Source organism: Aotus nancymaae, unplaced genomic scaffold (assembly GCF_030222135.1).
Source record: "Aotus nancymaae isolate 86718 unplaced genomic scaffold, 86718_ANA_hifiasm-v0.15.2.pri h1tg000028l, whole genome shotgun sequence".
Classification (NCBI taxonomy): Eukaryota; Metazoa; Chordata; class Mammalia; order Primates; family Aotidae; genus Aotus; species Aotus nancymaae.
In genome coordinates, this window is record NW_026988441.1 from 36,498,167 (window position 1) to 36,522,069 (window position 23,903).

Here is a 23,903-nt window from a genome sequence, read left to right on the forward strand (position 1 = left end):
CTGGGGTGATGAAAATGTTCTGGAGACCCGGCGTGTTGGCTCATGCCTGTAATCCCAGCACTTTGAGAGGCGGATGGATCTCTTGAGGTCAGGGGTTCGAGACCAGCCTGGCCAACATGGCAAAACCTTGCATCTGCTAAAAATATAAAAATTAGGCCAGTGTGGTGGCACCTGCCTATAGTACTGGCTACTCAGGAGGCTGAGGTGGGAAGATCACTGAACTCAAGAGGAGGAGGCTGAAGTGAGCCAAGATTGCCCCACTGCACTCCAGCTGGGTGACAGAGACTCCATCAATGAAAAAGAGAGAGAGAGAGAAGAGAAAGGAAAGAAAGAGAGAGAGGGAGAGAGAGGGAGAGAGGGGGAAGAGAGAGAGAGGGAGAGAGAGAGGGAGAGAGAGAGGGGGAGAAGGGGGGGAGAGAGAGGGGGAGAGAGAGAGGGAGAGAGAGAGGGGGAGAAGGGGGGGAAAAAAGAGAGAGAGAAAGAGAGAAAGTAAAGCAAAAGAAAGCAATTGGAATGGAAAGGTTATAGGTTGGATCCAGAAAGTGAACTCTGGAAAACTTCCCAAGCTGGCTCAGGCCAGTGACCTGCGTTATCTCGTGTGTGGTGTTAGAGAGGCTGCAATTCTGTGACAAGCAGTGGAGAGGTCTGTGCTGTCCTCTGTGTGGCTGACCCCCGTGTTGTTTACTGGACAGCCACCAGGACGGTACATTTAAGTGCCCTGCTGGGTGCCTGCTCTAAACAGGCTCTCATGGTGGTGACATGGGTACGGCCTGCCTTGTACAAATAAGCAAACTGGGGCTGGGGAAAGTAAAGTGACTCCTAAAAAACCTGGTGGCCAGGTGCGGTGGCTCAGGCCTGTAATCCCAGCACTTTGGGAGGCCAAGGCGGGTGGATCATTTGATATCAGGAGTTCGAGGCCAGCCTGACCAACATGGTGAAACCACATCTCTGCTAAAAATACAAAAAAAGTAGCTAGGTGCGGTGGCAGGCACCTGTAATCTCAACTACTCAGGAGGCTTCATGAAGCAAGAGAATCACTTGAACCCAGGAGGCAGAGGTTGTAGTGAACTGAGATCTCACCACTGCACTCCAGCCTGGGCGACAGAGCAAGACTCTGTCTTAAATAAAGAAATACAACTGGGCACAGTGGCTCACCTTTGTAATCCCAGCACTTTGGGAAGCCGAGGCAGGCAGATCACGAGGTCAGGAGATCGAGACCATCTTGGCCAACATGGTGAAACCCCGTCTCTAATAAAACTACAAAAATTAGATTGGCGTGGTGGCAGGTGCCTGTAATCTCACCTACTTGGGAGGCTGAGGCAGGAGAATCGCTTGAATCTGAAAGGTGGAGGTTGCAGTGAGCCGAGATTGCACCATTGCACTTCAGCCTGGGCAACAAAGCGAGACTCTATCTCGAAAAAAAACAAAAAACAAAAAACAAAATCTTGAGATGGGAGATCATTCTGGATGATCTGGGTGGCCCAATGTCATCACAGGGTCCTTATAAGAGGGAGGCAGGAGGGTCAGAATCAGAGATTGGAAGACGCTGCACTGCTGGCTTGAAGGTGGAGGAAGGGGCCATGAGCCAAAGAATTCAGGCGGCCTTTAGACATTGGAAAATGTAGGGAAATGGATTCTCCATTGGAGCCTTTAGAAGGAACCAACCCTATGCACACTTTGATTTTAGAACATAGTAAGAACTAATTTCAGACTTCTGACCCAAGGATTGTAAGATGATAAAAATGTGCTGTTTTAGAACCGGACATGGTGACTTACATCTGTAATTCCAGCACTTTTGGGAGGCTGAGGTAAACAGATTGCTTGAGCTCAGGAGTTTGAGACTAGCTTGGGCAATATGGTGAAACCCCATCTGTACAAAAAATAAAATTACCTGGGCGTGGTGGCACATGCCTGTAGTCCCAGCTACTTGGGAGACTAAGGTTGGAAGATCACCTGAACCCAGGAGGTTGACGCTGCAGTGAGCCATGATCACACCATGGCTCTCCAGTCTGGGTGGCAGAGTGAGGCCCTGTCTCAAAATAAAATAAAAAAATGTTGTTTTAAGTCACCAGGGTTGTGGTTATTTGTTACAGTAGCCGCAGGGAAATAATAGGTGGTAGGCATTGAAAATAATTTCTTGGCTAGGTGTGGTGGCTCACGCCTGTAATCCCAGCACTTTGGGAGGCTGAGAAGGGCTGATCACTTGAGGTCAGGAGTCAAGACCAGCCTGGCCAACATGGCAAAACCCCATCTCTACTAAAACTACAATAATTATCCAGGTGTGTTGGCGGGCGCCTGTAATTCCAGTTACCTGGGAGGCTGAGGCAGGAGAATCGCTTGAACCCGGGAGGCAGAGGTTGTAGTGAGCTGAGATTGTGCCACTGCACTCCAGCCTCAGGGATGAGAGCGAGACTCCGTCTGAAATCACATATACAAAAATAAAAATACAGGCCCCGGTGCGGTAGCTCACGCCTGTAATCCCAGCACTTTGGGAGGACAAGGCAGATGGATCACAAGGTCAGGAGATCGAGACCATCCTGGCTAACATGGTGAAACCCCGTCTCTACTAAAAATACAAAAAATTAGCCAGGAGTAGTGGCATGCATCTGTAGTCCCAGCTACTCGGGAGGCTGAGACAGAAGAATCACTTGAACCTGGGAGGCGGAAGTTGCAGTGAGCCAAGATCGTGCCACTGCACTCCAGTGTGGGAGTAAAAAAATAAATAAAAATAAATTAATGAATTAATTAAATAAAAATACAAAAATTAGCTGGGCATGGTGGCCCATGCCTATAATCCCAGCTACTCGGGTGGCTGAGGCAGGAGAAAGGCAGGAGAATTGCTTGAACCCAGGAGGCAGAGGTTGCTGTGAGCTGAGATCATGCCACTGGACTCCAGCCTGGGCAACAGAGTTAGACCCTGTCTTAAACAACAACAATAAACACACACACACACACAGAATTTATCTTTTAGCTGAGAGAGTTTAAAAGAGAAGTATATGATTCTTTCTTTTCTGTCTCTCTTCTTTTCCCTCCCTCTCTCCTTTCTGTTTTTCTCTTCTTCCTTCTTTCCACAGGACAAGTAGAAGATACACATGAGAAGGGGGAGGCCATCTAGATAACTCAAGGAAAGATGGCAAAGTGGGCTGGTGGGGGGGAGTGCTGGAGGGTTCCGGAGAGGAGGAGGCTGATTCCAGATGTTTAAGATGTGGGGTTAGCAGGACCCTGGGTAACCACTGAAACGTGGAAAGGCTGCAGCCAGGTGAATTAGAGACAGATGTGGGGGAAAGTCATTCTCTCTCAAACTTCTGGAGGGTTTCATATATGGGATGGAGTTATTTTGGGGACATCAACAGAAATAGGTGTGCCTGTCAGGCAAGCAGTTCACTGGTCAGCCCCGAAAGAGAGCTGAGGCATCATGCCCCATCCCAGTTCACTGCCCATTCTGAAAGCAGAAGCCAGGCAAGCTCCAAAAAGCCGGAAGAACCTTCTAGAAGCCCTGTGTTCTTCTAAGGCCTGACTTGAATCCGATTCCATCTCAAGAGCCAGTGAGGTCGGTCATAGGGGAAGATTGGAGGCTTGATTTTTTTCTCAGGCAGTTGAGTTTATTTTCAGGTAGGTTAGCAGCAGTTTGGAGTTCATTTCCCAGGTGAGGTCAGAGTTGGAGGGGCAGGTGGCCACGGTGTGCTGTGTTCAGAGTCCTTGCAGCCAACGGGTCACTGGCAGTTCTGACCCGAAGAGGTACACAGTTCTGACCCGAAGAGGCTGGCCCCGGAGCAGGCACAGAAATACCAGGCTTAACTTTATTTATTTTTAAATAAACGATTTGCCTGCCAAGGTTTCCAAGTGTTGGGATTATAGACATGAGCCACCACACCTGGCTCATTTCAAGATCTCAGTTCACTGCAACCTCTGCCTGCTGGGTTCAAGTGATTCTCCTGCCTCAGCCTCCCAAATAGCTGGGATTATAGGCATGTACCATCACACCTGACTAATTTTTGTATTTTTAGTAGAGATGGGGTTTCACCATGTTGGCCAGGCTGGTCTCAAATTCCTGGCCTCAGGTGATCCACCAGCTTCGGCCTCCCAAAGTGTCAGGATTACAGTGTTAGGATTACAGATATGAGCCACCACGCCTGGCTCATTTCAAGATCTTTAACCAGGTTGGCACGGTGGCTCATGCCTGTAATCCCAACACTGGAAGGCTGAGTTGGGAGGATCGCTTGAGGCCAGGAGTTCAACAAGACCAGCCTAGGCAAAATAGTGAGACCCCATCTCTAAAAAAAAAAAAAAATTGTTTTTTAAATTAGCTGGGCATCATGCCTATAGCCCCAGCTTCTCAGGAGGCTAAGCCAGGAGGACCGCTTGAGCTTATAAAAGTTTGAGGCTATAGTGAATTGTGATCATGCCACTGCACTCCAGCCTGGGTGACAGAGTAAGACTCCATCTCATTAAAAAAAAAAAAAAAGGGCTGGGCGCAGTGGCTCACGCCTGTAATCCCAGCACTTTGGGAGGCTGAGGCGGGTGGATCACGAGGTCGAGATCGAGACCATCCTGGTCAACATGGTGAAAGCCCGTCTCTACTAAAAATATAAAAAATTAGCTGGGCATGGTGGCGCGTGCCTGTAATCCCAGCTACTCAGGAGGCTGAGGCAGGAGAATTGCCTGAACCCAGGAGGCGGAGGTTGCAGTGAGCCGAGATCGCGCCATTGCACTCCAGCCTGGGTGACAAGAGCGAAACTCCGTCTCAAAAAAAAAAAAAAAGACCCTGCCGTGTGAGGTACCATATTCATGGGTTCCAGGGTATTAGGAGATGGAAATCTCTGGGGGAGAATCCACCAATGCTTTCTTTAAAGGGCCTGATAGCAAATATTTGGGGCATTGTAGGGTACATGGTCTCTGTTGCCAGGGCCGGCTACATAATTTCCATGGCCTGATGCAAAATAAAAGCAAGGGGCCCTTCATTCATTAATTATAAAGAACTTCAGAACGGGAAAAGTGGGAGAGAAGGTCCCCAAGTGATGCAGTTTGCACATTCACGAAGCGAGTCCTGTCTGTACAACTTCCGCCTGTTACAGCTCAAGAGCGGCCCCTGGCCACACACAAAGGAGAGGCGTGTCTGTGTTAAACTGTCAAACTTTATGGACGCTGAAACTTGCATCTCATGTAATTTTCACATGTCACAAAATACTATTGTTATTTTTTCAACCATGGAAAAATCATTCTTGGCTCACGGGCTGCCGGAAAACAGGCATGGGCCGAACTGGGCTGACTACATGGGCTATGGAATCCCACCCCAGCTTCTCTGCCTGACTTTCCAGGCCCCTCAAGGCCAGTGCCACCTCACTGTTATCTCCCCTCCAAGCTGGCACCTCTGCTCCCTGAATGATCCTCCCCGACAAATCTGTGCCGTTGCTCCTGCAGGTCCTGCTATCTGGAACTCTCCACCTCTCTTCTCTGCCCAGCCGACCCTTCCTCATGAATTAATGTGGCCCAAACACTGCCCTCTGTGGGAGGCCGATCTGTGCCCATCTCTTGCCACCCTAGGTGGATTTATGTGTCCATGTGTCCATCTCTGCCTCAGGGCAGTGATGTCCTCTAGAGCAGGGACTCAGGCTCAATCAGCTTCTGTGTCTCCTGACTGCCTGGACTCACAACAGCTTATGCTGAAGGAATGGACAGGGACTGAGAGGGATATAAGAATGCCCAGAACTACTGTGGCTGATTCCCACTTCCCAGGATCAAAACTATGCTTCTGACTAAAAAGAAAAAAAAGCAAACCAGAGCCAGACATAGTGGCTCAAACCTGTAATCCCTGCATTCTGGGAGGCCAAGGCAGGTGGATCACTGGAGGTCAGGAGTTTGAGACCAGCCTGGCCAACATGGCAAAACCCTGTCTCTACTAAAAATACAAAAAAATTAGCTGGGCGTGGTGGTGCACGCCTGTAATCCCAGCTACTTGGGAGGCTGAGGCAGGAGAATCAGTTGAAGCCAGATGCAGAGGTTGTGGTGAGTTGAGACTGTGCCACTGCATTCCAGCCTGGGTGACAGAGTGAGACTCCGTCTCAAAAAAAAAAAAAAAAAAAAAAAAAAAGCAAAACCAGAGAACTTCCTATCTCAAAATCAGAGCAGGGAAATAAAGATACTTGAGACCAAGCAGACCCAGGTTTTAATTAAAAAAAAAAAAATTCAGAGACAGGGTCTTGCTGTCACCCAGGCTGGTGTGCAGTGGCATGATCATGGCTCATGGCAACCTCAAACTTCTGAGCTCAATGGATCCTCCCACCTCAGTCACCTGACTGGCTGGGACTACAGGCCCATGCCAGCATGCCTGGTTAAGTTTTATAAATTTTTGTAGAGATAGAGTCTCGCTTTGTTGCCCAGTCTGGTCTCAAACTCTTGGCCTCAAGGGATCTTCCTGCCTCAGCCTCCCAAAGTGCTGGAATTACAGGTGTGAGTCCCAGCGCCTGCCTTCAGTTCCAAAGATTGTAAAAGTGGGTTATTTAATTTAGTTCTCACAGTGCCCTCAGGAATTACAGCTGACCCTTGAACACATACTCCCCTAGAACTTAACTACTAATAGCCTACTGTTGACCAGAAGTCTTACTGATAACATAAACAGTCCATTAACACATATTTTGTATTTTATTTATATCATATACTCTATTTTTATGACAAAGTAAGACAGAGGAAACAAGATGTACTTTAAAAAAGTACTTGTACTTTTAGGAAAAGGCCAAGTACCATGGCTCACACCTGTAATCCCAGCATTGTGGGAGGCCGAGGCACGTGGATCACCTGAGGTCAGGAGTTTGAGACCAGCCTGGCCAACATGGTGAAACTCTGTCTCTACTAAAAATACAAAAATTAGCCAGGTGTGGTAGTGGGTGCCTGTAATCCCAGCTACTCAGGAGGCTGAGGTGGGAGAATCGCTTGAACCGGGAGGCGAAGGCTGCAGTGAGCCAAATCATGCCACTGTACTCCAACCTGGGGGATACAGTGAGACCTGTCTCCAAGGGAAAAAAAAAATATTACAAAGAGAAAATACATTCATCATCCATTAAGTGGAAGTGGATCATAATGGTTTTCATCTTCGTCATCATCACTCAGAGTAGGTGGTGGCAGCGGCGGGAGAGGAGGGGTTGGTCTTGCTGTCTCACGAGTGGCAGAGGTGGAAGAAAATCCAGTTGTAAGTGGACCTGTGCAGTTCAGACCCGGGTTGTTCAAGGATCACCTGTACTACAATCATCCCCATTTTATTTTATTTTTGTTTATTGGAGACAGTGTCACTCTGTTGCCCAGGCTGGAGTGCAGTGGTGCCATCTCGGCTCACTGCAACCTTTCCCTCTCGGGTTCAAGTGATTCTCCTGCTTCAGCCTCCGGAGTAGCTGGGATTACAGGTGTGTACCACCATGCCTGGCTAATCTTTGTATTTTTAGTAGAGACGGGGTTTTACCATATTGGCCAGGCTGGTCTTGAACTCCTAGCCTCAAATGATCTGCCTGCCTCAGCCTCACAAAGTGCTGGGAGTACAGGTTTGAGCCACTGCATGCGGCCCACCCCCATTTTAGAGATTAGGAAACTGAAACAGAGAGATTAAATGACGTGAATGCAGACCCTCTCAAAAACAAAAAGACAAGAAAAAAGCTATTGATGCTGGGTTTGGTGGCTCGCGTCTATAATCCTAGCACTTCAAGAGACCAAGGTGGATGGATCACTTGAGCTCAGGAGTTTGAGACCAGGCTGGGCAACATGGTAAAACCCTGACTCTACAAAAAATACAAAAATTTAGCTGGGTGTGGTGATGTGCGCCTGTAGTCCCAGCTACTTGGGACGCTGAGGTGGGAGGATGGCTTGAGCCCAGGAGGCTAAGGCTGCAGTGAGCCAAGACAGCAACACTGCACTCCAGCCTGGGCAACATGAGTGAGACTCTGTCTCAAAAAAAAAAAAAAAATCTATTGGTAATCGAAATATCTAAAGAAATGACATTCCAGTAGCCATGAACACTCCTGGTGCGACAGATCTTGCCTTCCCACACCGTTCTCTATAAAAAGGAACCACAGCCCCTTGGAAAAATGGCTGCTACTAGAATAAAGGTCAGAAATATACAAGATAGGCCTGGAGCATTTTGTGCTGCCACAAAGTAAGGAACTGCTCTAAATAAAACAAACCAACAAACAAAACTCTGAAAAACATGTTGATGGGACTATGTCAAAGGGCCACAGAAGCCAAATTAGAGTGGCCGATGGCCAAAGCTGGGACGATTTGACAGACAAAATACAGGAGTATCAGGTTATAACCCAAAGCATAAACTAAATATCCAGCAGTCCATGCTGATATAATTCAATAAATGGGGGAGAGTGAGATAAATCTCCCATGCAGAAGGATTCTAGGAAACTTATGTTTCAGCTGTGGAAAAGCTTAAAAAATAATAATAATTTATGTAGGGCCAGATGCGGTGATGCCTACCTGTAACCCCAGCACTTTGGGAGGCCAAGACTTGGAGTGCTTGAGGCCAGGAGTTCCAGACTAGCCTGAGCAACATGGTGAGATCCCATCTCTACAAAAAAATACAAAAAGTAGCCAGCTGTGATGGTACGCACCTGTAGTTCCAGCTACTAGAGAGGCTGAGGCGGAAGGATCTCTTCAGCTCAGGAAGTTGAGGCTGCAGCGAGCCATGATCACACCACTGCACTCCAGCCTGGGCAACAGAGCAAGACTGTGTCTCTAAAATTAAAAAAAAAAAAAAAGTACGTAGACAGTCCATCCTTAAGGAAATGGAGTATAACCTCCCACACCATAGGTATGAGTTACACATAGTGACTTCCTTCCACAATATCCAAAATGAAAAGGAGGGTCGGGCATAGTAGCTCACGTCTGTAATCCCAGCACTTAGGGAGGCCGAGGCGGGTAGATCACCTGAGGTCAGGAATTCGAGACCAGCCTGGCCAACATGGTGAAACCCTGTCTCTACTACAAAATACGAAATTAGCTGAGCATGGTGGTGCACACATAATCCCCAGGCTGTAGTACAGTGGTGCAATCTTGGTTCACTACAACCCCTGCCTCCCACTACAACTCAGCCTCCCAGGTTCAAGCAATTCTCATGCCTCAGCCTCCAGAGTGGCTAGGATTACAGGTGTGCATCACCACATTCAGCTAATTTTTGTACTTTTTAAATAGAGACTAGGTTTCACGATGTTGGCCAGGCTGGTCTCAAAATCCTGACCTAAACAGATCCACACACCTCTGTCTCCCAAAGTGCTAGGATTACAGGCATGAGCCACCAGGCCCAGTCAGGACCCTGTCTCTTTAAAGAAATAAATAATGAAGTTGATAGGATGTACCCTTGATACGGTGTGATGAAAATAGCACTTTACTTCCTTGATCTTGGTGCCAATAACCCATCATCCCATTCTTACAAAAAAAACACCAGATAAGTTCCAATAGAGGGATGGACACTGTACCAAAATACCTGACTGGTTGGCACTCCTCAAAACTGTCAAGGTCATCAAAAACAAGGGAAGTCTGAGAATCTGTCACAGCCAAGAAGAGCCTAACAAGATCCCTGAAAGTGAGATGGACTGGCCGGGCACGGTGGCTCACACTGTAATCCCAGCACTTTGGGAGTCTGAGGCAGGCAGATCACTTGAGGTCAGGAGTTCGAGACCAGCCTAGCCAACATGGTGAAACCCTGTCTCTACTAAAAATACAAAATTTAGCCAGGCATAATGGTGCATGCCTACAATCCCAGCTACTTGGAAGGCGGAGGCAGGAGAATCACTTGAACCCAGAAGGTGAAGGTTGCAGTGAACAGAGATCGCCCCTGAGATCGCACTACTGCACTCCAGCCTGGGTGACAGAGCGAGACTCTCAAAAAAAAAAAAAAAAAAAAAAAAAGTGAGATGGTCTGCTGGGTGGGATCCTGGAAGAGAAAACAGATACTAGGGAAACATAAAGGAAGACTAAATAAACTATGACCTTTACTTAACAGCAAAATATCAGTATTGGTCTATTAAATTATAATAAAGTATCAGTATTGGTCCATTACATTATATTAATTTGTTACTAATATGTTGAAATTTTGTAATTAAAATATGTTACTATTAGGTAATAATGGTAACTCTGTTTTTTGCTTATTTGTTTTTAACACAGGGTCTGGTGGCTCAAGCCTATAATCCCAGCACTTTGGAGGCCAAGGCAGGTAAATCACCTGAGGTAAGGAGTTTGAGACCAGACTGGCCAATATGGTGAAACCCTGTCTCTACTAAAAATACAAAACTTAGCCAGGTATGGTGGTAGGCACTTGTTAATCCCAGCTATTCAGGAGGCTGAGGCTGAGGCTGGAGAACCGCTTGAATCCAGAAGGCACAGGTTGCAGTGAGCCAAGATCACACCACTGCACTCCAGCCTGGGTGACAGAGTAAGACTCAGTCTCTAAAAAAAGAAGAAAAGAAAAGGCAGAGTCTGGCTATGGTACCCAGGCTGGTCTGCAACTCCTGGGCTCTAGAGATCCTCCCACCTTAGCCTCCAAGTAGCTGAGATTATAAGTACCTGCCACTGCACTAACACTCTAGTGCTACTTTGGCAGTATTTCTTCAAATCTAAAATTTAGATTTTCTTATTTCTTCGTTTTTTCTTTTTTCTTTTCATACTTTGTCACCCAGAATGGAGGGCAGTGGAACAATCATGGCTCACTGTAGCCTTGACCTCCCAGGTTCAACCAATTCTCTCACCTGAGCCTCCTCAGTAGCTGGGAGCACAGGTGTGTGTCACCACACCCAGCAAATTTTTAAAATTTTTACTAGAAATGGAGGTCTTGCTACATTACCAGGACTGGTCTTAAACTCCTGGCCTCAAAAGATCCTCCTGCCTCAGCCTTCCATAGTGCTGGGATTACAGGTTTGAGCCACTGTGCCTGGTCTAAAATTTTTCTAAAAAATAAATACTTTTGGCCGGGCGCAGTGGCTCAAGCCTGTAATCCCAGCACTTTGGGAGGCCGAGGCGGGTGGATCACGAGGTCAAGAGATCGAGACCATCCTGGTCAACATGATGAAACCCCGTCTCTACTAATACAAAAAATTAGCTGGGCACAGTGGCGCGTGCCTGTAATCCCAGCTACTCAGGAGGCTGAGGCAGGAGAATTGCCTGAACCCAGGAAGCGGAGATTGCGGTGAGCCGAGATCGCGCCATTGCGCTCCAGCCTGGGTATCAAGAGCGAAACTCCGTCTCAAAAAAAAAAAAAAAAAAAAAAAAAAAAAAAAAAATACTTTTTTTTTTTTCTGGGACAGAGTCTCACTCTGTTGCCCATCACCTCAGTATAAGTTTAGAATGTTTTCTTTTTCTTTTAAGATGGAGTTTCGCTCTTGTTGCCCAGGTTGGAGTGCAATGGCATGATCTCAGCTCACTGCAAACTCTGCCTCCTGGGTTCAAATGATTCTTCTGCCTCAGCCTCCCAAGTAGGTGCGATCAGCTTCCCAAATAGCTAGGATTACAGGTGCCCACCACCATGCCCGACTAATTTTTGTATTTTTAGAAGAGTTGGGGTTTTACCATGTTGCCCAGCCTGGTCTCGAACTCCTGACCTCAAGTGAACTCCCAATCCTCAAGTGTTGGGATTATATGCATGAGCCACAGTGCCAAGCTTAAAAAATAAAGTCTATCAACAATACTATAGATGAATGAATGAAGTATCTTATTTTTCATCGTGACAACAATGATTATAGCTCCTATGTCACAGAGCTATTTCTAGGATTTCACAGGGGGATGTCCATAAAGTATTTGCCATGGACCCATTCAATTCAGAGCATTTACCACTGTACTAATCCTATGCCATCCACTACAGGAGCCACTAGCCCTATGTGGTTATTTAAATTTAAATTTGAATTAATTAAAAAATTACAGTCACTTTTTTTTTTTTTTTTGAGATGGAGTCCCTCTCTGTCACCAGGCTGGAGTGCAGTGGTGCAAGTTCAGCTCACTGCAACCTCCATCTCCCAGGTTCAAGCAATTCTCCTGCCTCAGCCTCCCAAGTAGCTGGGATTATAGGTGCCCGCCACCACGCCCAGCTAATTTTTGTACTTTTGGTAGAGACGAGGTTTCACCACGTTGGCCAGGCTGGTCTCAAACTCCTAACCTTGTGATCCATCCGCCTGGGTCTCCCAAAGTGCTGTGATTACAGGCGTGAGCCACTGTGCCTAGCCTTTTTTTTTTTTTTTTTTTTTAAGACATGGGATTTTGCTCTGTTGCCCAGGTTGAAGTGTTATGGCATTATCACAACTCACTACAGTCTCGAAATCCTGGTCTCAAGGGATCCTCTCACCTCAACCTTTCAACTAGCTGACACTAAAGGCCTACATCACATTACCTGGCTAATGTTTTTTTTGTTTGTTTTTTTGGTAGAGATAGGGTCTTGCTATATCACCCAGGCTGGTCTCATACTCCTGGCCTCAAGTGATCCTCCCACCTCGGCCTCCCAAAGTGCTTGAGATTACAGGCATAAGCCGCTGTTGTCTGGCCAGAAAGTCAGTTCTTTAGTGATGCCAGCCATATGTCAAGTGCAAAAAAAAAAACACACACATACACACACACGGAGGCCAGGTGTGGTGGCTCATGCCTGTAATCCCAGCACTTTGGGAAACCGAGGTGGATCACCTGAGGCTGGGAGTTCAAGAACAGCCTGGCCAACATGGGGAAACCCCGTCTCCACTAAAAATACAAAAAAATTAGCTAGGCATGGTGACAGGCCCTCGTAGTCCCAGCTACTCAGGAAGCTAAGACATAAGAGTTGCTCGAACCCAGGAAGCAGAGGTTGCAGTGAGTCGATATCGCGCCACTGCACTCCAGCCTGGGCAACAGTGAAAGACTCCATCTCAAAAAGTAATAAAAATAAAAAATGAAAATAAAAATATACGGGCATGGTGGTGCATGCTTGTAGTCCCAGCTACTTGGGAGGCTAAGGCAGGAGAATCGCTTGAACACAGGAGGCAGAGGTTGCAACGAGCTAAGATCACGCCACTACACTCAGCCCGGGTGACAGAGCGACTGAGACTATGTCTTAAAAAAAAAAAAGAAAACCCCGTGGATCCAGGGGCTACAGAACTGGACGGTGTGATACAGAACATGCTCATTATCATGGGAAGTTCTTCTGGATGGCACTGCACCAGATGATGAAGAATGTAACTATTTGTTCAGTGCTCTCAACTCCTTTGGGTCCCTCTGCAAATGACAGCTCTTCAACCTTCCCAACCATCCTCTTTCAAACAGCAACTCCCACATTCCCTAAGCTCTTTCCCCAACTTACTTTTCTTCTTAGCCTGTTCAACACTTGACATGGAATCCACTTGGTTTCTCTTCTGACTGACCATCCAGCATAGCACGGTCTAATGCAGCAGCCACTGGCAACATGTGATGGTTTAGCCCTTGAAATGTAGCCAGTCCGACTTGAGATGCACTGTGCTATGGAGTATAAAACACATACTGGATTTCAAAAGCATGCAGGGATCAGGTGTGGTGGCTCACATCTGTAATCCCAGCACTTTGGGAGGCCAAGGCAGGTGGATCATTTGAGGTCAGGAGTTCGAGGCCAGCCTGAGCAACATAATGACTGTTTCTACTGAAAACACAGAAAATTAGACAGGCATGGTGGCACATGTCTGTAATCCCAGCTACTGAAGAGGCGGAGGCAGGAGAATCGTGTGAACCCAGGAGGTGGAGATTGCAGTGAGCCAAGATTGCACCATTGCACTCCAGTCTGGACAACAGAGCTAGACTCCTCTCAAAACAAACAAACAAACAGCATGCAGGACAGCCTGGCCAACATGGTGAAACCTCATCTCTACTAAAAAAACACAAAAATTAGGCTGGGTGAGGGGGCTCACGCCTGTAATCTCAGCACTTTGGAAGGGAGTCCAAGGCAGGCAGATCACCTGAGGTCAGGAGTTCAAGAGGAGCCTGGCCAACATGGTAAAACCCCATCTCTACTAAAAATACAAAAATTAGCCAGGCGTGGTGGCGTGTGCCTGTAATCCCAGCTACTTGGGGAGGCTGAGGCAGGAGAATTGCTTTGAACTTGGGAGGCGGAGATTGCAGCGATCTGAGATCATGCCACTGCACTCCAGCCTGGGCAAGACAGAGCGAGATTCATCTAAAAAAAAAAATTATTAGAGGGGTGTGGTGGCAGGCGCCTGTAATCCCAGCTACTTGGGAGGCTGAGCCAGGAGAATCACTTGAACACGGGAGGCAGAGGTTTTAGTGAGCCAAGATCCCGCCATTGCACTCCAGCCTTGGCAACAGAGCAAGACTCTGTCAAAAAAATAAATAAATAAAACACATGATTACAATTAACATTACCTTTTTTTTTTAATTTTTATTTTAAACAAGGCTAACAATTTAATCAATTTAACTTACATACTTCACTGACCAATCTGTGGCTGGCTTATACTTCTACTGCACAGTGATGACCCAGAATGCTAGCTACTTTAAAATTTAACAATTACGGCCGGGTGCAGTGGCTCACTCCTGTAATCCCAACACTTTGGGAGTCCAAGGCAGATGGATCACCTGAAGTCCGGACTTCGAGACCAGCTTGACCAACATGGAGAAGCCCTGTCTCTACTAAAAATACAAAATTAGCCAGGTGTGGTGGCACATGCCTGTAATGCCAGCTACTCGGGAGGCAGAGACAGGACAATCACTTGAACCAGGGAGGCGGAGGTTGTGGTGAGCTGAGATTGTGCCATTGCACTCCAGCCTGGGCAACAATAGTAAAACTCCATCTAAAAAAAAAAATTTAACAATTAACCATGTGAGCTAGGTGTGGTGGCCTGTGCCTATAGTCCCAGCTACTTGGGAGCCTGAGGCAAGAGGATCAGTTGAGGTCAGGAGTTAAACCTGTGGGATGATTGTGCCTGTGAAGAGCCACTGCACTCCAGCCTGGGCAACATAGTGAGACCCAATCTCTAATAAACTTTTCTCAAAAAATATAATTAAAAAAAGAAATAAGCTGAGCACCATGGCTCATGCCTGTAATCCCAACACTTTGGGAGGCTAAAGCAGGAGGATGGCTTAAGTCTAGAAGTTTGAGACCAGCTTAGGCAATACAGCAAGACCTCATCTCTACAAGAAATAAAAAATTAGCTAGGCATGGTGGCACGTCTTGTAGTCTCAGCTACTCAGGAAGCTGAAGTTGGAGGATTGCCTGAGCTAGGGAAGTTGAGGCTGCAGTGAGCCATGATCACACCACTGCACTCCAGTCTGGGTGACAGAGTGAGATCCTGTCCACCCCCCCCCCAAAAAAAAAAAAAAAAAAGGGTGGTGGGGAAGAAAAAGAAAAAAAAAATAAGCATAGTGCAGTTACACTTGTAATCCTAGCTGTTTGGGAGGCGGAAGCAGGAGAATCACTTGAGTCTAGGAGTTCAAGATCAGCCTGGGCAACAGAGCCACATCTCATCTCTATGATGGCTTAGAATCATAGAGATTGGCGCTGGCTTAGAATGTTAGCCCAATAAGGCCAGGTATTTTTTTTTCTGCTCACTGCCCATACAGTGACTGACACACAGTCGGCGCTCAATGACATTTTAATGAACGAATAAGAGGCTGAGCTTTCAGGAACTGGCTTGCTCAAAGAGCAATGTGAAGCTGACCACAATGACATTTTAATGAACGAATAAGAGGCTGAGCTTTCAGGAACTGGCTTGCTCAAAGAGCAATGTGAAGCTGACCACGTTCCATGCCCCGCCTCCTCAGTGCACCAGAGAAGGAAACTGAGGCCCGGCGAGGTGACGTCAGCACCTGCCTAACGGCACGTAGTGCAGAAACGTCGGGGCCGGGATTCGAACACAGGTCTGTCCCCGTAACCTCGGTGGGCTGACCGTTCCTACCTTAATGGGAGGTGGCGGCAGGAAAGGCAGGTGCGGAACACACGGCGAGCGCTCGACCAGAGGCGCCTCTCCTCAGTCACCGCCTTCCGTCAGCCTCCAAGGTCCAGACCCCAGCTCACCCCCTCCGCGGCCATAGCTGGCCGCCCGCCTCTCCGCCGGCCGCGGAGCCCTTCGCAGGCGGCGCCGACCGGAAGTCCCGCCTCTCCCGCGCGCCTGGGGGCGCCGCGACAGCCACGCCGACCAATGAGCAGCACGCCGTGGCGGACGCCGGCCAATGGGCGCGCGCGCCGGGGGGGCGTGTCCGGGCCGCGGGCCGGAGCGGGTCGTGCGCGCTGAGGAGGAGCCGCTGCCGCCGTCGCCGTCTCCGCCACCGCCGCCACCGCTACAGAGGCCGAGCGGAGCCGTTAGCGCCGCGCCGCCGCCGCCGCCGCCGCCCGCCCGCCCCGGAGCAGCCCCGGGCCCGCCCGCCCGCGTCCAGGTGAGGCGGTGGGGGGCCTTCGGCGGCGCCCGGCGGGGTAGGCCGCAGCAGGCCTGAGCTCGCCTGGCCTGGCCGCGGGGCGCCCGCGGGCCTGCACCGGCCGAGGCCCAGGCCGCGCGGGACCGAGGGAGGGCACGCGCACGGGGACCGCGGCAGGCGGGCCGGGACGGACCGATGTGGGCGCCGGCCACAGGCCCCGGGGCCGGATTCCTTGGGCATCTCGAGGGACTGGCGAGCGGGACACGGCGTGGGCACGCGCCAGGGGGCCGGGCTGCACCGCCGGGGCCCCGGTCGTCTTGGAAGCTCGAGCTCCGGGGGCGTGAGAGTGAGGCCAGCGGCGGGGGAGCGCGGGGAGCGCTTTGAGCGCGCGGAGGTCAAGGCCCACGGGCACGCTCCCCCGGGAAATCCCACAGATTCTTTTGTGGTCGTTGTCAGAGCACCGCGGTCGGTGCGAGGTCCTTTGAGAAGTGTGCAACCCTTCAGTAGGCACACTGGGAGTCCTGGGGGTGGGGGGAATCTAAACTGCATCTATTTTTTTTTGAGCGCCATCTCTAACAAAGCTGTTTGTGGGGCGTGGGACGTTAGGATTTGTGAAATATGTGTGTGTGTCTTGGAGACACAAGCTGCCCGGAGTTGAACAATGGAGGATGGATGCTCTTCCTTCCTTTTCCGGTGCTCTGGGCTGCGGGGCTTGTTAAAATGGGTTTTGGTCCCTACTGTGTGCAGAGCAGGTGGAGAAGGAGAACTTCTGCTCAACTTCTGCACGGGCTTCCCGTGGCGGGACTGAGCCCCCTTGCTAGAAAGTGTTCATCTGGGATCCGTATGGCCAGTGCTCCAGAAGTAGGAAGATCAGGAGAACGATCTGGCTAGGCAGGGGTTTCTCAACGTTGGTGCTACTGATGTTTGGGGTCAGATAGTTTTTGGTTGTGTGTGGTGGGGGGCCTCCCTGTGCAATTTAGGAAGTTGAGCAGTATTTCTGGCCTCTACCCACTAGATGCCAGCGGTACCCCCATCCCCCAAATCAACAATATTTCCAAACAGTGCCAGATGTCTGGGGTTGCATGTGGGGGGGGGTCTCCTCCGCGCTGTCCCACACACACAGGTGAGAACCATCCCTGAACTAAATAACCTTCCTGCAGAAGTTCCTCTAGCCCCAATCTGAGGCGATTCTCCTGCCTCAGCCTCCCGAGTAGCTGGAATTACGGGCGCCCTGGAAGATGTTTCCAAGACCTCAAACAAGCTCGACTCTGTTGACCCTTAGTTTTCTTGTCTGGAAAATGGGAAGGACAAAAGTGTGGTGCACATTGAAGGGTGTGAGAAACCCGTTGCATTGTCGTGGTCTGTGCCTGGTAGGCACTGAATAAATGATGTTATACATAACCACCAGTTTTTATTGAGGATTTACTATGTGCTTAACACTTTGTGGACGTTTGTCTCTAGTCCTTGAGGCAGGTGATGTTAATAATTTCCATTAATTTCCATTTTAGAGATGAAGAAGCTGAGGCTTAGATGGGTTGCTTGATACGACCAGTCTCATGCACTAACGTGGCCGCGCCATGGTTTGAACTCGGGCCCTTTGATTAAAAACCCTTACTCTTAACTACCGGGTTGTACTGCTCTTAAAATCGCAAGGCTCCAGGGCACACCACTCAGTTGTCATCGAATACCTTCTGTATGCAAAGTACCGTGCTGGGATGTATTATGAAATTCTGCAACTTCAAAGCCCACAAAGAGTCTGAGATATATGAACGTCTCCAAATGTGGAAGGAAATAATATTGTTCATGTTGACACATTGGTTTTGAGCAGGCAGGGTTTCAGTTTGGATGTGTTGAGTCTGAGATCATGGTGCTATTTCTTTTTCTTTCTTTCTTTCTTTTTTTTGAGATGGAGTCTCACTCTTGTCACCCAGGCTGGAGTGCAGTGGCACCATCTGGGCTCACTGCAACCTCTGCCTCCTGGGTTCGAGCAATTCTCCTGCCTCAGCCTCCCAAGGAGCTGGGATTACAGGCGCCCGCCACCACGCCCGGCTAACTTTTTGTATTTTTAGTAGAGATGGGGGTTTCACCATGTTGGGCAGGCTGGTCTCAAACTCCTGACCTCAGGTGATCCACCCACCTTGGCCTCCCAAAGTGCTGGGATTACAGACGTGAGCCATCATGCCCGGCCCTTGGTGCTATTTCAAGTAAAAGAAATGAGAGGATTATGAAAACACTGGCCTCCTCGTGCTTTCTTACCTCTCTCACTCTCCGCTTCCCATCTCTTCCCTCTTTCTACACTCCTGCAGGAGTTTTCTTCTGTAAATGCACATCTAATTGTGTCCTTTCTGGTTTAAAGTCTTTGGCCAGAAAAAAGACACGTTTTCTTGACCTCTTTGGTGAATTAAAAGATAACGCTAGAAGCCCTTAGTTTGGGGTGCCAGTTCCTTCACACCCTAACCCTCCTTGCCCCTGTACATAGACCCCAGACTCTAACCCTTGCTGCTGGTTGCAGCTTCCACCAGGAGACAGATCTCTTCCACCTGGAGATCCGTTGCTCATGCTCCATGGCTCAGCCCGGAGCTCACTGGCTGTTTGAAGCCACCCTTCCTCCACCCCCACCGGAATCAACTGCTCCCTCCTTAGTGTTCCCATCCCGTTCAGTTTATTGAATCGAATTCAAGGCTGAATGGTGAGAGAAGCACAGCACCTGACTGGCGCCCCTAGGTGGCAGTAGCGAGGCGGCACGGCCGACCCGAGCTGTGGGTCAGGGGAAGACCGACGGAAGTCAGCCTGTGGGAGGGAAGTGAGGCTCGCTCCCACCTCTGAACGACTCTCCCTTACACACCTGCTCTGCTGCTGTGTCCTGGGCCCCCGCTCGGTTCTAGAGAGTGTGCATGATGTGTATTATAGGTCATCTCAGCCCACTCTGGTGAGTGCGGTGAGAATTTTGTCCTGACTGATATGGAAGCCCAGAAAAGGGACCTGGGTGGGCACAAGAGATCCCAGAATGCTTCCTGGAGGAGAGGAGGCAGGACGGGTGGAGAAGAGCTAGCCAGGCAAAGACAATGGGGTGGGACTTTGTAGGACACAGCAAAGCCCAGAGGTGGGAACATCGAAGTGTGTTCAGAGAGCCACGTGGGGTCTTTAGGTGCAAAAAGGCTGAAGTGGGCAGTTGTGGCAGGAGTGCTCAGGTGTCTACTGGGTGAGGACTTGGGAGTTATCCTGCGGCTAGGCCAGGGGTGACTACTGAGCAGTTTTAGTTCTCTGCTCACTCTGGTCAAGAGGCTGGGGGAGAGACAAGGAGAAACCAGTCATGGGCTATTACAGTACTGAGGTGGCCCTGTAATGGCTGAACTGCTGAGGGTCAGGACTGGTACTGCTTCTTCATTTTGTATGCTTGATGCTTTACTCTGTGCCTGGCACGTGGTTGATATTTTGTCTGTACCAGGGGAAGGAAAGATTAGCAGGCCACTCAGAAGTGACTGGATCCAGGTACCTGTCAAAGAGACATCTGTGGCTGGGTGTGGTGGCTCACATCTGTCACCCCAACAGGTTGTGAGGCCAAGGCGGGAGGATCGCTCAAGGCCAGGAGTTCAAGACCAGCCTGGGCAACATAGTGAGATCCCATATCTATAAAAACAAATTTTTTTTTTTTTTTTTTTTTTTTTTTAGGAAGGAGGAAAAAGGAAGAGAAAGAGAGAGAGAGAATGGGGAGGAGGGAGAAGGAAAAGAAAGAGGGAGAGAGAATGGGAGTATTGCTTTCTTGCCCAGGCTAGAATGCAATTTAGTAATGGGTATTGAAAACCTCTTTTATACTGATAATTATACTTAATGATGTAGTCAGGAAGGAATAAGGGAAGAAGATGACAAACAAACAGCCAACCAATATTTAATTTAAACCTATGAAATGCTATGTGATTACTGAGGAGTGATTTACTTCCAATTATATAGTCACCTTTGGATAAAAACAAATTTTTTAAGAGCAAGACATTTATATAAGGGGAAAGAATCACAGGAGAGGAAACAATCCTGAACAACTCGATGGCCAGACTCATGTCACCCTGAACAGAAACAGGCAGACTCAAGGAAGGGGAGTGACTAGGAAGAATAAGATGAAGCTGGGTTTAGAGACACTGAGTTTGAAATCCCTTTTAGGAGTTGGTCTAGCAGGAGCAGACAGAAGTCTGAATAGGGATAGTGGCAGAGAGGTGGGAGGACAGTGAGAGACAGATCTCACATGTCAAACTGGTAGGACATGGTGCCCGATTAGGTCCAAGGGATAGAGAGAGGTAGCTTGGGGGACAGGTGGGGCCATGTCACCAAATGAAGTAATTCAGGAGGTGGAGATGGTTTAAAGAGAGGGCAAGGACAGGAGGAGAGGAGATGAAGGTGTTTGTAGCTGCAGACAGGGAGGTTGGGTAGACATACATTCACCTTGATTTTGTTCATGAAGTGGGACTAGAGACAGGTTCTCACTGTACCAGGCGCTGTGGAGCTAGAGGGAGGGCGGGGTTGAGCTCTGGAAAGGGGAGTGACTTTTGCACAGTAGTTCAGCTGATGAGCAGGATACTTAGTGCCCAGCTCAGGCCTGCCAGGCTCCAAAGCCCAGGATTTTTTCTTGCTGTGCCCTGTTGCTTTGCACTTCTGTGCAAGATCCCCACAGTGGCCTTTGGCCTTGACCAGCCAGAAAGAAGCCAGAGCTCTTAGCAGGGCTGTGGGGCACTTGAACTGGGCCACAGGCCAGTTACACCTGACCTGCTTCTGCCCCAGGCTTCTCAGCCTGGCTGATAGAGAATTGCTGTCACTTAGCTGGAGCTGCTCCAGCCAGGCGTCCCACCCCTCCGTAGGCCATGGGCAGGGGCCTGGAAAGAGCTGGTGCCGTGTCCACCTGAGACCTCTCCTTGCATGGCAGTTATAACTGGGTCAGGTGGTGCTTTGGGCTTTTTTCTGGCAAGAGAGCATTTCCTGAATGACCTAAGCCTCTTTTACCTTGAAGACTCAGAATGTTGCATATGGAAAGGATCTTTAAAATTACTGGGTCCAAGCCCTGTCAGATGATGTGTGAAGTGTCAAGATTGAGCCTGAAGATAGATTTGACTGTTCTAGTTTTGCTCTGGCTCAAGTGGTTTAGAATACCTGCTCCGTAATGATGCAATGAAACTGATTCTCATGCATGCCTGGTGGAAAGCAGCCTCACTGCTTTACTCTGTCTTTTTCTGTCATGCATAAAGACACACACATTTCTCTCCCCTGTATATGCACTGGGTAATCTGCGGATGTGAACAACATCACTGATGTCACATAGACAACCAGAATTGTTTTAAATAGTGCATTGGAGTAAAAAACCCTCAAAGATCATCCAAACAAGACTTATCCCTGAGGCCAGGCACAGACAGTGACTCTTGCCTTTAAGCCAAGTGCTTGGGAGGCCAAGATGGGAGAATCACTTGAGGTCAGGAGTTAAAGACCAGCCTGGGCAACATAGCGAGACACCTCTCTCTACAAAACATAAAAATGTGGCTGGGTGCAGTGGCTCAGTCCCGTAATCCAGCATTTTGGGAGGCCGAGGCAGGTGGATCACTTGCAGTCAGGAGTTCGAGAGCAGCCTGGCCAACATGGTGAAACCCCGTCTCTACTAAAAATACAAAAATTAGCCAGGCGTGGTGGCAGGCGCCTATAATCCCAGCTACTTGGGAAACTGAGGCTGAAGAATCACTTGAACCCAGGAGGTGGAGGTTGCAGTGAGCCAAGATGGTGCCATTGCACTCCAGCCTGGATGACAAAGTGAGACCCTGCTCTCTACAAAATGTAAAAAAGCTTAGCCAGGACTACATAGTGGAGCACAGCTGTAGTCCTAGGTACTTGGGAGGCTTAGGTGGGAGGATCACCTGAGCCCAGGAGGCCAGGGCTGCGGTGAGCCATGATCATGCCTCTGCACTTCAGCCTGGTCTGAGAGCCACCAGCCTCCGGTCCTGCCGTGTGGCGTACCCTGGGTTTACCTGGGAACTGTTAGGTGGCAGTGATATAACCTGGGCCCTCAAGGTTCTCATCATTGACATTGGTCATTGAGTGTAAGGCAAATAATGATAGGAGTGATTGGGATAGTAACAAAGGTTTACAGCGGTGGCATGGAAGCACTGAGAACTAGAGTAGCCTGTTGTCCTTGGGGAGGGTGGCTTTGTTTTTTTTTTTTTTTTTTTTGAGATAGTTTCGCTCTATTGCCTAGGCTGGAGTACAGTGGCGTGATCTTGACTAAGTCTCCTGCCTCAGCTTCATGAGTAGCTGGGACTATAGGCCTGTACCACCACGGCCAGCTAATTTTTGTATTTTTGGTCGAGATAGAGTTTCACTCTGTTGGCCAGGCTGGTCTCAAACTCCTGAATTCAGATGATCTGCCCGCCTCGCCTCCCAGAGTGCTGGGGTTACAGGCATGAACCACCACGCCAGGCCAGGAAGGTAGCTTTTTAAAGATGAGCCAGCCTGGCACGGTAGCTCTCAACTATAATCCCAGCACTTTGGGAGGCCCAGGTGGGAGGATGACTTGAAGCCAGCATGGGCAACAAAATGAGACCCCCATCTCTACAAAAAATTTAAAAATTAGCCAGGCATGGTGGCACACACCAGTAAGTCCCAGCAACTTGGGAAACTGAGGCAGTTCGAGGCTGCAGTGAGCTGTGATTGTGCCACTGGACTCCAGCTTCAGCAACAGAGAAAGACCTTGTCTCTAAATAAATAAATAAATAAGTAAAAATAAAATGAGCTGGGAGGCCAGGCATGGTGGCTCACACCTGCAGTTCCAACACTTTGGTAGACCAAGGTGGAAGGATTACTTGAACTTAGGAGTTCAAAACAAGTCTGGGCAACAAAGCAAGACCCCATCTCTTTTTTAAAAATAATAAAATATTATGGCTGGACGCAGTGGTTCATGCCTGTAATCCCAGCAGTTTGGAAGGCCAAGATGGGCAAATCATGAGGTCAGGAGATCGAGACCATCGTGGACAACATGGAGAAACCCCATCTCTACTAAAAATACAAAAATTAGCTGGATGTGGTGGTGCACGCCTGTAATCTCAGCTACTCAGGAGGCTGAGGCAGGAGAATCACTTGAACCTGGGAAGTGGAGGTTTCAGTGAGCCAGGATTGCATCACTGCACTCCAGCCTGGAGACAAAGTGAGACTCCGTCTCAAAATAAAATAAAATATTAATTTTTTTTTCTCTTTTAAAATTATCCCAAAGAGTTGCAGTTAGCTGGACAGTATTATCACTATAGCTTCACTAACTGTGGTTGTTTCCCCCTATGTCCAATTACTGTAAGTGACCAGAGGGATATACTTCTTTTTTTTTTCTTGGAAGAAAGAAAGAAAAAAAAAGAATGCAGAGGAAGAAGAAAGAAGAGAAAGAGAGAGAGAGAGAATGAGACTATTGCTTTCTTGCCCAGCTAGAATGCAGTTTAGAAATGGGTATTGAAAACCTCTTTTATACCAATAATTATACTTAATGATGTAGACAGGAAGGAACAAGGGAAGAAAATAACAAACAAGCAGCCAACCAATATTTCATTTAAACC

The 23,903-nt window shown here is 48.7% G+C and overlaps 1 long non-coding RNA gene across 1 annotated transcript; it reads right to left on the bottom strand.

The window, feature by feature from the left end:
• Positions 1–6,623: 6,623 nt before the first annotated feature.
• Positions 6,624–16,019, bottom strand: LOC110569490 (uncharacterized). The gene is made up of 4 exons (XR_002479585.2): positions 15,879–16,019; positions 13,301–13,455; positions 8,601–8,724; positions 6,624–7,196 (listed from the first exon to the last, which is right to left on the bottom strand). It is a non-coding gene; the product is annotated as an uncharacterized LOC110569490 (long non-coding RNA).
• Between the last annotated feature and the right edge of the window lie 7,884 nt (positions 16,020–23,903).